The sequence below is a fragment of the Strix aluco genome, chromosome 1 (assembly GCF_031877795.1).
Source record: "Strix aluco isolate bStrAlu1 chromosome 1, bStrAlu1.hap1, whole genome shotgun sequence".
Classification (NCBI taxonomy): Eukaryota; Metazoa; Chordata; class Aves; order Strigiformes; family Strigidae; genus Strix; species Strix aluco.
The window spans coordinates 170705413-170717821 of record NC_133931.1 but is presented as its reverse complement, the minus strand read 5'-3'; positions in this window follow the sequence as shown (position 1 = coordinate 170717821).

Genomic DNA, 12409 nt, shown 5'->3' with positions numbered 1-12409 from the left:
GTGCTTCATACATAAGACAGAAAGATTTAAAAGGTCAGATAAGTCATGCTTGTTTGTAATAGGTGTTGCTCCGTAAGAGGGCCCACACATATTGCTTTATAAAAATATACATGCAGAGCATGTCACAAACACTCACACATGCACACACATGACTCCATGCAGACAAATGTGAATAGACGTTTAAGAGACAGCTACTGCTTTGATCACCTTACATTCTAAATAAGGAAAGGGGCAGCATTAGTTTCATCCTGTTTTACAGATGAGATGAACTGAGGATCAGAGAGATCAAGGGCTGCGTTTGGAAAAGTGTCTTAGCAGCCATGGGTGAATGAAGCCAAAGTACCTGCTTTTGATAATCCTTCCCAGCACCTCTTTGAACTGCTGGATTCCTAAACCAGCCTGACTCACTCAGTGTCACTGTGGTAGACCTTCAGAAATGCTTTCAATACGAGACTGACCTTCAACAATCTTTATTTAAGTTGTGTGACTACTTATAGGTAGGACATAGATAAAATGCGTTTGAATAACGAGAAACACCGGGCTGCAAATTGTTCCGTTTGCTGCAAGAGGAACATGCAACACTTCTGGCACATATTCACAGTCGTTCAGCAATGAGAGAGCATGCATACACATGAGAAGCACCAAAGAAAACAGCAGCAGCCTAAAGTCCTGGACTGATCCCAGTCAGACTCTACTGCTGCTCATGTTTTTATGGAAGGATTTCTGCCTCTGTCCTGGGAGTGCAATGGCTCTTCCATGCTGGGTGACTCACTCCAAGCGTGAGGAGCCAAAGCTCCCCACCTCTCAATTCCTCATTTATCATATTCCTTCCCTTCTTTCTGTCTGCAACTGTAAAAGCTTCATCACTACAGATCAAGCTGGGGAGCCAGCACTGCTCCACAGAAGAATGGTGAAACGGACAATATTTTTGCTTATGTTCCTGTGTATCTACATCTGATCTTGTATTTAACACCAGACTAGATGATCATAACAAATCCTTCTGGCTCTAAAATCTGCTCATTTCATTGAATGCACTACATGGAAAGTATTCATTCTTCTTTGCCTGTATAAATATACAGGTATAGATAAATATGTGCACATTCATATATATTACAGTATGAACACCCACAGCCTACACACACACATATTCATTTTATAACCCTTCACCTACATATCTATAAATCTCTAAACTCTTCTGTTTAATTTTCCCTAGAGTTAAGCTACAGATTATTATTGATAAATTATGAACTAATGCTCATAACATCCCCGTCTATTTAAGGTGGGATTTCATTTCAGCTAATGTTAGCCCACTAAAAGTAAAATTTTAAGCCCAGACTAGTTTTCTGGGCTTCTTTATAGTCAATAAAAAATGACAGGCACACCCAGAGAGCAATTTGGCTCATCTGTTTTGGTATTTATTAGCTAGATATAGATGTCAAGTCTGAAGCAGGGCTCTTAAGAGAGGGAGGTCAAATGAATTGGGAATGGTTAGGGTGGAATTTAGACACTGGTTAAGAGCCCTAACACCAGTTGTCTTCAGTGCTGGTATGTTAATGTGAGCCAGGTGTTCAAGTTCCCATTATAGTCATTGGAGAACTACTCAGTGCAGCCAGGTGGATCTTGAAGAGTACTACAGATGACCCTAAAATAGACATCTACCAGCTGATGACCTGAATTTTGTCCTCAGACAGGAGCAACTAAGCTGACTACAGGCAAGATGTCATTGTCAAAATGCACATATGGGGTGGAGACTAGAGAGTAACCAAGACATCTGCACAGGGCTCACAAACATGACACAGGACCTCTGGGAGACCTGCACCTTTCTGAAGTGGAGCTGGAGGACCTACAGGGTACATTAAAATATTTCAGTGTTAAATGACCAGTACTAAAATAGCCTCAGATTTCCAATGACTGTAAGTGAAGGAGGTAGTTAGATAAACAGGTCACGTAGGGGTGTGGGGCTCAGCTTGGGTCACTAAGTCTAGTGCCACATGAGGTCCCACTGGGACCTCACCCCACTTCTAGCTGCCTCTGTAGTAAAGCACAGCTCTGTTGTAGACTTTGTGTCAGCTCTAAATGCCCCATGTAGACACTGCATGTATTGCAGAGGCAGCTCGGATAGCTCACAACCACAATATCCTTAACAGGGCATGTTTGAGCATGAGGGCAACCTTTATGCTTGGTCAACAATCCTTGAAGTCTAAAGTGGATCTAATTTTAAAATGTTCTTCCATCTAGGTAGATGATGCCAAGAACAAATCAAAAGGAAGATTCTCTAGAACAGTTAAATTGAAGGAGAATTCTCAGTATCCCTTTCTTAAAATTATCTCCTGAGAACTCTTGGAGGTTTGCCCTTCAGTAAGGAGAAAACATCTCGTCCACTTTACCAGCAGGGAAATTGAGTATGGACAGTTGAACAACTGAGTTTCAAACATACAGAAAGCCTGTAGCTATTCACAGGTTGGACGAGACCTACAAAGGGTATCTGGTCTGCCTTCCACTCAAGACAGGACCAACATGCCCATATTTCTGACCATGAGTTTGGAGTGTTTTTCACAAAAAGCATTCTCCTTCTGTATTTAAGGTTAGTTTTCAGTTATCATAACTGTCACTCAAATAATTCTGTATCCTCCTGGGATACTTTTTTTTCCCTGAAGTTTCAGTTTTTATTATGACTCCTGGGTCAATGATGCAGATGCTTAGTCTATTAAAGAAGGGAACTTAATCTATTTCTGGACAAAGTTCATCCCTGTCTTTAAGGCTTGAATGGTGACGGTAGTTAAGGTGAGTTTTAAGGTTACCCTCAAGGCTTTAGCATTAAAAGTCCCATGGCATTAATCCCAACAGAGTTTGTTCCTTGACTTATGAGTTCCTTTTTCTTCTTTCTGAAGGTTGTAAATGAAGCACATAAGGAGGGGAAAACAAACCGTCTGCAGATACTTTCCTGTAAGGTCTCTTCTTTACTATAACAGGAGAGAGCAGACACCTTTGGACCAGCAGAAAGTTCATACAAGATAACTGTGAGTTGAGGCAATTTTTGGGGTAACCTCGGAAGAATATGTTGAAACTGTGATGGCTTCTCCAGAGCACTGAGGACGACGGGATTCCTTCCTTTCACTACAGTGGGCTTTGGCTAGGACCTCATACTGCAATTATTCTTCTTGTATTCCGCTTCTGCTTTAGTGTTTGCATACTTAGAACAAACATTACAGTGTTTGCAAGTAGTTTCTTCCAAATAATCAGGAGTATAAATGAACACCTATTGTCACTAAGCAATAAACAATGCAGATTGTCATGAGAAATAGCTAATATTAGAAGAAAAAGAGAAAAGAGCTAAACAACTTGCACAATTTAGTATCCATGTCTCTCTTAGACACTCTATGTCCATTGGGCAGATAACTCTTGCTTTCTAACAGGTACTGTTTATATCTTTGACTAAGTAGTTGGATTGCTAAACAGTTGTTTAGCAACAGTTATTATTATCATATATGGAAAAAAGTATTAGTGTATATGAAGGTATCTCTTGTTTATTTGATTTCTTTTCATAGCTCTTTGAGGCCAAAAAATTGGAAGTTGACTCTACATGCAAAATAGTACGATTGGTGTTTGGAAGAAGAGCAGACACCTCACCATTTCCTTTGCTGGGACTGTCCATCAGATGGAATGACAAAAACTGTGGAGACCACTATTTCCTTCGCAGGGCAGAGCAATTCCACAATCATTATGTCCTTGCTGAAGAAGCTGAGGTCATGGGTGTGATTCAGCAGCTATAAATTTTTCAGTGCAGGGCTCTCAAAAGGTTAAACCTATGACTGGGCAGAAGCTTATAGCAGTTGGAAAAACACACACTTCTCTGTCTGACCTGCTGGCAGCAAGAATTCGGTGTAGGAGAACCAAGACTGAACAACGACACGATGTAATGAGCAGGCAGTCATGGTAAGTGTGGATGCTTCAACCAGAGCATGAAGGTCACCTGGGGGTCACTGCAGCTGTCAGCTGCTTCTGAGGCTTGACCCAAAACCCACTGACCTCAATACAAAGCTTTCCATTGCTTTCCATTTGGCAGGCTTTGAATTAGTCCCTTGGTGCGAAAGTTTTGAAAGGATGAAAAAAATTAGTTTCACCTGCGGTTTGCCCTAGTTTTGTAACCTGCAAGCACTGAGATTAGCTCTGTGCTTCTGTTTTGCATAGTGGTTTGAAATCTCAATTGAGACATCTTTGTGCTCTGTAACTTAAATGAATTTCAACAGTAAGATAGGCAAGTAACTAGGAAATTTGTATATTCTCCAAACTCAACCTATTGGTGAGAAAAAATCACATGAAACTATCCATGTCACAGGGACACTGGAGAGCCCAAATGACAGCTCAAGAATTCCATGACCTTTCATCTTTTCAATTTAGGGATTTTCAGACTTAATCCTAATCTGAATGTGATAACTGTGCTGCTCATAGTCTCCCTTTCTTTGCAGAAAGCTGTCTTAGTGTAAGTCAGAGCCAGGCTTTATGCACATAACTGGATGAAACAGCAGTTGATTCAAATACATTTGGAGTCATTTTTATCTCAATAATGATCAAATTTGCTTTTGCCATTGGAGGCTAAAACAAATATGATCTGAGTTCACATATAACAAGAGTGAAATCTTTTGAATAGCTCTTGCCAATTGGCTTCTAACAGTAATAAATTCCATGTGATTAGCTGTTGACCACTTCAGGGTGAAACCACCTGAGAACTTCCAAAAATTTTAGATGATCTGTCCTTGAGCTCATGAAAGACTCATTAGTATGAAATATGTACATCCTAAAAATCCTCTGGTCCAAAAGTGTCCATTGCAAAAAAAAAGATGTTTGACTTGAGAAAGGCTCTACTCACAAAAGTTTATGACGAAGGCTATATAAAGAGAATCTTTCTCTGGCACACGTAGGTTTTCCTACCAGCCTTGACTCAGATTCTACATAAACTATGCTCGTTAAAATTTGCACATCTTCACCATAAATTAAACTGGACCATGCTATATGAATGGTAGGATAATGAGCCTACAACTAGGTGTGCAGGGGTACCACCCTAAAGATACTCATTCTATTACTCATTGTAATAGAAATTAAATAATCACCTAGCTTGTTACAAATTGAAGCAGAATCCATATCTGTATCGATTAGGATTAGACAGCTGTCATTTGCTGCCCTGACTAGTCAAAACCTGTCATGTAGACTTGAAAATCACTGTTCTGCCAATTTAGTGTCCATCAGCAGTTATTTGTTTTTCTACAGTTCAAGCTGACTCTCAGTCTAGTTTCTACATACTCAGGTTAGAAACATTTTTCCCATTCCCAGAGAAACTTCTGAGAACACAAAAAATGCTATTTTTTTTTTTTCAATAGGGAGACGACACTTGAAGTCTGTTAGAAGTTTTTTGTGTTCTCAGGAAACTTGAGAGGCATCAACCAAAGTAATTAGTTATTTTCCCGAACTGTGAGGGAGATTCAGCTTTAAAATGTTCTTTGGCAACCACTGATTTCTCCAAGGTTGCCACTTACTCTACGGTCTTCTTATTTTGATAAAAGCATTATGTCTGCTGTAATATTGCATTGAAAAATAAACATAATATCATGAATAGGTTTTTGTCTTTTTTTGGTTGGTTGCTTTTTTCTTTTAAGGGGGACAGTGCATTATCTTCCAGCAAATTATCGAAGTATCAAGTTGGAGCGAGACCAGAGGAGGCCACAAAGATGATCAGGGGGCTGGAGAACCTCCCCTATGAGGACAGGCTGAGAGAGTTGGGGTTGTTCATAGACCTTAGAGTGGCCTTCCAGTACTTAAAGGGGCCCTACAGGAAAGGTGGGGAGGGACTTTTTATCAGGGAGTGTAGGGACAGGACGAGGGGTAATGGTTTTAAACTGAAAAAGGGTAGATTCAGATTAGATAGAAGGAAGAAATTCTTTCCTGTGAGGGTGGTGAGGCACTGGCACAGGTTGCCCAGAGAAGCTGTGGATCCATGGAAGTGCTCAAGGTCAGGTTGGACGGGGCTTTGAGCAACCTGGTCTAGTGGAAGGTGTCCTTGCCTGTGGCAGGGGAGTTGGAACTAGATGATCTTTAAGGTCCCTTCAAACCCAAACCATTCTATGATTCTATGGTTTAAATGGGGGCAGGGGGAGGCCCAGCCACTTCTAGGTGCAATTGATTACCAACAAGGTATCAGGTGTCAGGTATCTCCTCTCTGTCAGTTACCAGACACACCACAGACACAGGATTTACACACAACCAGAAGGTATTAGTAAACCATTTTGGGAAAAGGCCAGAGTAGCTGTGCTATGATTTGTCTTAGAATCACTCAAGTCCCTGACTTTGCACAACAGCTTCATTACCTTACTCAATCCCATGACCTGGCCTCCAAAGTATTTCATGGTAACACTCCTGACAGTCATCTCAGGTGTCCACCACCACACACATATACATGCAGAAAAACACATTCCTACATGAAGGCAATGGGCTTGCAAATTATAAAAACAAACTGCAAGTCTGACTTAAAGCTTTACACTTGCTGAGGCCCCATGCTATGTAGTAATAACATTTACAAGGCACATGGACTCTGTTGGCTGGGCTGCCTTGCTCCGTTACCCGCTGCACTTACGTACATTGTGCACAGTTGGACATGTGACATTACCCTACAGCCCAAGTTCTTGATTTATAGCACTTGGTAACATCTCCCTCGTGCTGAAATTGACGTGTCTGTGATTTTTGGACAATGAAGGAACACTGGGTTTGCTTTGACCTGTAAATGGAGAGATGTCTATCAATCCTTAAACTTTTTTTAAAAATTAAAGACCCTTCTCATCTCCTCCTTCTTCTTATGCTGGTATCTACCACCTTCAGATTTTTTCAGCATTAATTGAGCCAAAACCTCAATTTTTCAGACACTGAAAGTGAACTTAAGTGCTCACTAAGGTGAGTAGATCAAAATCAAGAAGAGGTTTTCCACAGATGAAAAGCATCCAAATAAAGACAAGCTGAATAGAGGATTAGATTCACTTAATCTGGCTTTTATTAACTAAGGGAAGACTTAGGCACTTGTATAGGCTAGAGTCAGTGGATCAAGACTTTTAGAGAAGATATCATCCTATCCTGAGCTAGGTAGTTAAGAAGGGGGAGATGAAACCCATGCTTTCAAGGTGCTTATTTTTTTCCATTTAACATGGAGTATCGTAAATAAATCACTGGCTTAGACTAAACATCAGACTTGGAGATATCTAAATTGAGACTTTCCCACCCAAGGCCTTGCATAACACTTAAACTTTCTAACAATGTCCTTAAGGGTTCACCGAAGTCCTTTGGGATGACATGAATGCATACAACCCAAGTCTTCTTCATGAACTGAACTTTATTTAGCAAGGAAGAGCACAGCTTTATAAAAGTATTAAATAATTCTACCCTTAAATGTCTGTATGAAAAAGCAATAATAAATCTTCCATGAACTGTTTCCTACTGACTTTGGCCTCTGATTAACTGTTGGACTTCCTTATTTGCAAATTTATGAACAAAATATAGGCATTAAATCTTGATTATTGCATGCAAAAGCATCCTCCACTCTCATTCAAAAGACTTCAGAAAACCTCAGGTTGTACAAAAGATATCAGCTCCAGCCTCAGATACTTGTCAGCTAAAGTTGTAATTGTCCTACTTCATATTTTCTCTGCTAACTTCAGAAATTATTTCTCCCTTATATCATATAGTGTCTCTGTAACTTCCTTCAACTTAAAAAGTCATTTATACAAACCTTCCCAAATACAGTAGAATCTCCATTCACTTCCTTCAGAAGTTTTCTCATCTGCCTCCAATGTCAAGTGATACTCAAAGAAAGCATATATTTGTAAAAATAAAGTAGTGTACAGAAATTTTGTGATGGGGTGTTGGAGTAAAACTTCCTAAGAGGCTCCCTCAATAGCTGGAAACTACTGGACAAGATTATTAATGGCACAAATTTATTTTGCATAAAATTAATCTTTTAAATCTCTGCATCTGAGAGAGGAATTATTAAACCCCTCTCATATCCCTCTTGTACCTTAGAAGAAGGAATCAGAATATTATTATCTTTGTGCACCATTATGATGGCTTTTGGTACTATTTTTAAGTTTTTCTGCCTCCCAGCAGAGGGATTTATGTCCTTTGTGCTCAGACTTCTGGATGTAGTTATCCTCTGTTCAATTGTGTTTTCCATTGCTAGGAGCTGCTTATTGAGACCTACAACAAATTGCATGATGGAAGATTTACTAAGATCTCTGATTTGGAAGTTCTAGTTCATATTCCTAATCACTAGAAGATGACTTGTTCATCTATCCATCCATGTGTACATCCATATTACAGATACACTTAATATTCAAGTTTAAGGAACTCTTTCCATTTACCTGTTTTTTAAACTCACTTGTCTCTCATTTCATACTTGTTTTATTTTTCAGTGGTAGATTTTTTTTCTTCCTCTCGTATTTTTTATGTCCTAGGTTTTTTGGGGGTATTTTTGTTATTTTATTTTTCCGTAGTACTGCATACATCATTTATTGCAGTATGGCTTTATGGATCCCCAAGTGTACTGTAATAATGGTGGGGAAAATAACTAACAAGGGCAATAGTCCGGGTTATGACAGCTAAGAAAGCACCGCTTTTAGGAGCTCAGTCAGCCTGGGACATGGTGGTATAGCTTATATGAAAGGCTGCTGTGACATGTCTTTTTTGTTGGTGATATTCTGAAACACTTCAAAAATGCATGTCAATTCCAAATCTAGTGCTTCATGACAAATCTCTGTCCAGGAAAGGATTATAGTTCAATCCAAAGACCCATGCAAAGACTCCCACAAGCTTCAGTGGGTTTTCAAACTGTCCCAAATGACTTGCCCTAATTTAACGTATAAAGAGGCAACAGTTCTTAAAATGATGTGAAGAGCAAGTCTCAACATGGATTTTGTCAGGAAGCTTCTTCAAAATTGTCTAGGGCTCAAATAATCCTTCCTGCTCAGCCTGAGGTAAGGCACACTGGAGAATCATGGTACACAGATGTCGTCTTTCCAATGTTTCTTTTCTTGCTCTGGATTTGAAGGAACAGTAAAAACCTGCAACTCATGAAACCAGTGGCTCATTTCCTCCCTTAGGCTTCATCAAGAGAGTTTTTCAGGTAAGTGAAGAGGAGAGAACAAACATCTACTGTGCCTGTTTGTCCCTTGTTTGCATTCAAGAAACAAAGTTATTTCTCCATACCTGATGAATATTTGGGTAAGTTTGGTTCATCTTTGCTTCCAGATATGTTTCAATAAAGAGAGGGCACAAGTTGCCCATGGGAAGGATTTGTAGCCTTTTCCATCTGCTTCAGGAGGATCCTGGAAGACTTCTCCCATTCCTGCCTGCAGCTTCCCTCAGTGGGGAATCCTCATTTTCCCCAAGAACAGCACTAAAGCACTTACAGTCCCAGTCACCGTCACAAATCAACCACTTTTACCAAATTGCTTATAATTTAAGTAAATAAGAGAGATATATGGAGTGGCTGGGACAGAGACCTGCCTCATGTCACACACCAGGCTCAGACCCATCATCCAGGTTCCTGTGAGCAGGGTTAAACATGACCCAGGGACGTGTACTCTCAGTGCAAAGGCCTAAGAGAAATTGAAGATTCATGCTATGGAAAAACTGCTACTTTGGACTATTCAGATTAAGAGCACACATTTCCTAGACAGGGAGAGTGTTTCACAGCTGTGTGATACACAAAAAGATAAATGCATCTAAAAACTGTGCTTTTTCTGGTACCACTGACTGTGCCCAGGAGACAGGGATAGAAAAATGGGGACAGAATGTGTTAAGTAAGTCAAGAGAAAAGACAGGGTGTATGACTTCATGTATGCTGCCTTCAGCTGACTGTGGATTTCAGCTATGCCTCCAAAGCCTTCTACTAAGTGCCCCATCAAAAAGTCATTCATATTGAATTTCAAGTGCATCTCCAAGGAATGATTGCTAGATCTTCTCCACCAAACTCTTCCAAAACATCTTGACATGTTCTGTGCTTTCCGCACACAATACACACATATATTTTTTCACAGTATTTATGCCATACCTACATGTGATTTATGCTGTGCATGCTATTAGAATAGATACATAATATCCACATTATCTTTGTAAATAATCCATTTTGCTAACCTCTTCCAAAAGAACTGCACCATTTTGTCTTAAACATCTCCTTCAGCTTACTTTGTCTCCTCCTCAGGAGAAAGATCTGAGGGAGACATCTGCGACTGGATACAGTTTGTGACATAGGAAAGTCTGGATGGCCTTCATAAAAATGTAGGTAACAAGCCAAACTACAATATTCCTCACTCCGAAGGGTGTTGCGAGACAAAGCTATTATTCAGATGTTGAGCATTTTTAAGAGCATAGCCTGGAGATGTTAAATAATGGTTGGCATCTGCATTATTCAACATATTCCAATTTAAAAAAAATAAACAAACATACAAAAACATTATAAAAAGTGGTGTCTTTGATAGCATCAGGAAGAGATGCTGGAGTCAGAGAAGCCAATGCTCATTTTTCTTCTCAGCCCAAAACTTCTGAAATGCATGGGTTACTCACCTGGTATTGGTTGATGTGTCTTTACTGAAGGAAATATGTAAGCTTTTTTTTGGTGTTAATTAGAACAACAAAACTCCAATCAGCGAGGTGAAATCTGAAAACAATGATCACCGTCTTTCTAGTAAATTAACTGGGATGGGATCTTCAACTGTTGAAAGTCATCGCAGTCAGGTCTGTTGGGTTGCATTTAGGATGCATGGGGCAAGGGTCGACCCTATTTCACACATCTCACTTAACTAAACCTGCTAATAGCAGACTTGCAGAGGGTTGTAACTCCACACCACTGCGTAGATGCTGCTTGACAGAGCTCTCCTGGAAGCTGCCTTCCTCAGCTGCAGTCCTGTGTTGTGTCTCCATCACTTAACTTATTGCCACCCCAATAACAAAATCCAGTGTGATTCTCTCTCACTTGTAAATGCAAAGGAAGCTGCAGGATCCACAGGGCTTGGCTCCTCAGTGGATGCAATCAAGACCATCAAGCCACCTCAGTTTTAACCACGTAAGGAACAGATTGCACAGAGGAGATAGCTAATCTCACTCAAAACCTAGCTGAGCACAGTCCTGAGCATCCTGATTTTAATTGTCCTGGTTTTCATCTAGGGACCAGACCAGACGATCCCCATAGGTCCTTCCAAAAAAATGTTTTATGGTTTTATCAAATTTGGTCAAGAGACTTCTTCTGGGTCTGTGATAGCCAGATATCTCCTGTGTGGTTTTGTGGCTTTGCCTGATGTTGTGATGGGGAGGATCACAGATGCAGCCCTTATACATACAGGGCCTTTTCAGGCTTGTGGAGATCTCTCTTCTTTTCCTGTTAATCACTGTGGAACCAGCAAAAGGAAGTCCAAAGGCCAAATTTTTAATGGACATAAACTGCTATGGCTTTACTTACTTCAAAAGAGCTTTTCTAGTTTGCAGAAGCTGGAGATATGGCCCTTGTCAACAGGATTTTTCATAGAAATCTGGTACTTAATGCTAGTCATTTGAAGCAGAGTGTGTGAAATTTGGTAAGTTTGGTTACAAAGATGAAATGTTTTAATATACATTTTAAACACACTGATAATTGCTTTTCTTTGAAAACAAGACAGAAAAAATTAGTGGCAAGTGGAAATCCACTTCGCCATGTAATAGTAGTACACTGTATATTATTACTATTCTGCTAATCCACGAGGAAAGTAAATGCCAATAAAAGGGATTATAAAGTAACATGCATTTTCAATTAGGGCCTACAGTGCTGCTCAAAGCAAGCCTTGCCAAACATCTAGCTGATGGGACATAACTCACAGCAAGTTCTGGACACACACTGAGCAGGAGGGGTGAGATGAAGGGACCCCTCCTCTGCCTCGCATCATGCCTGGCCAAGCACTTGGTGAGAGCTCCTCCACACTCTTCACGCCAGGGACCAGAAGGGCACAGCAAGAACCAAGAGGGGTTGTGACTCCTGTTTCTCGTGGTCAGGAGAAAGCAGGCATGGGAAGGAAGGCTGGTGGGCTGGCATGAGTCACTTTCCGCGGAGCAAAGAGGCAGAGAGGGGCCATCTGTGCTGTATTAAATCTCCTGGCCTTGGCCAGAGGCTGTGCAATTAGGAGACAACCTTTCTTCAAGCAGGCAGGAACTATCTGTAAATAAACCAATGCATGCCCATGCCCTCATAGTCATTGTATCTCATCTCATAGCTACACAGACACAGTTTACACACACTATGTGCATATATTATAAAACTATTCACCGCAGTGTATATGTATATATGCAACACATGTGTTTATATACCTATACGTACACATTATATAGTTTATATTTATGCATG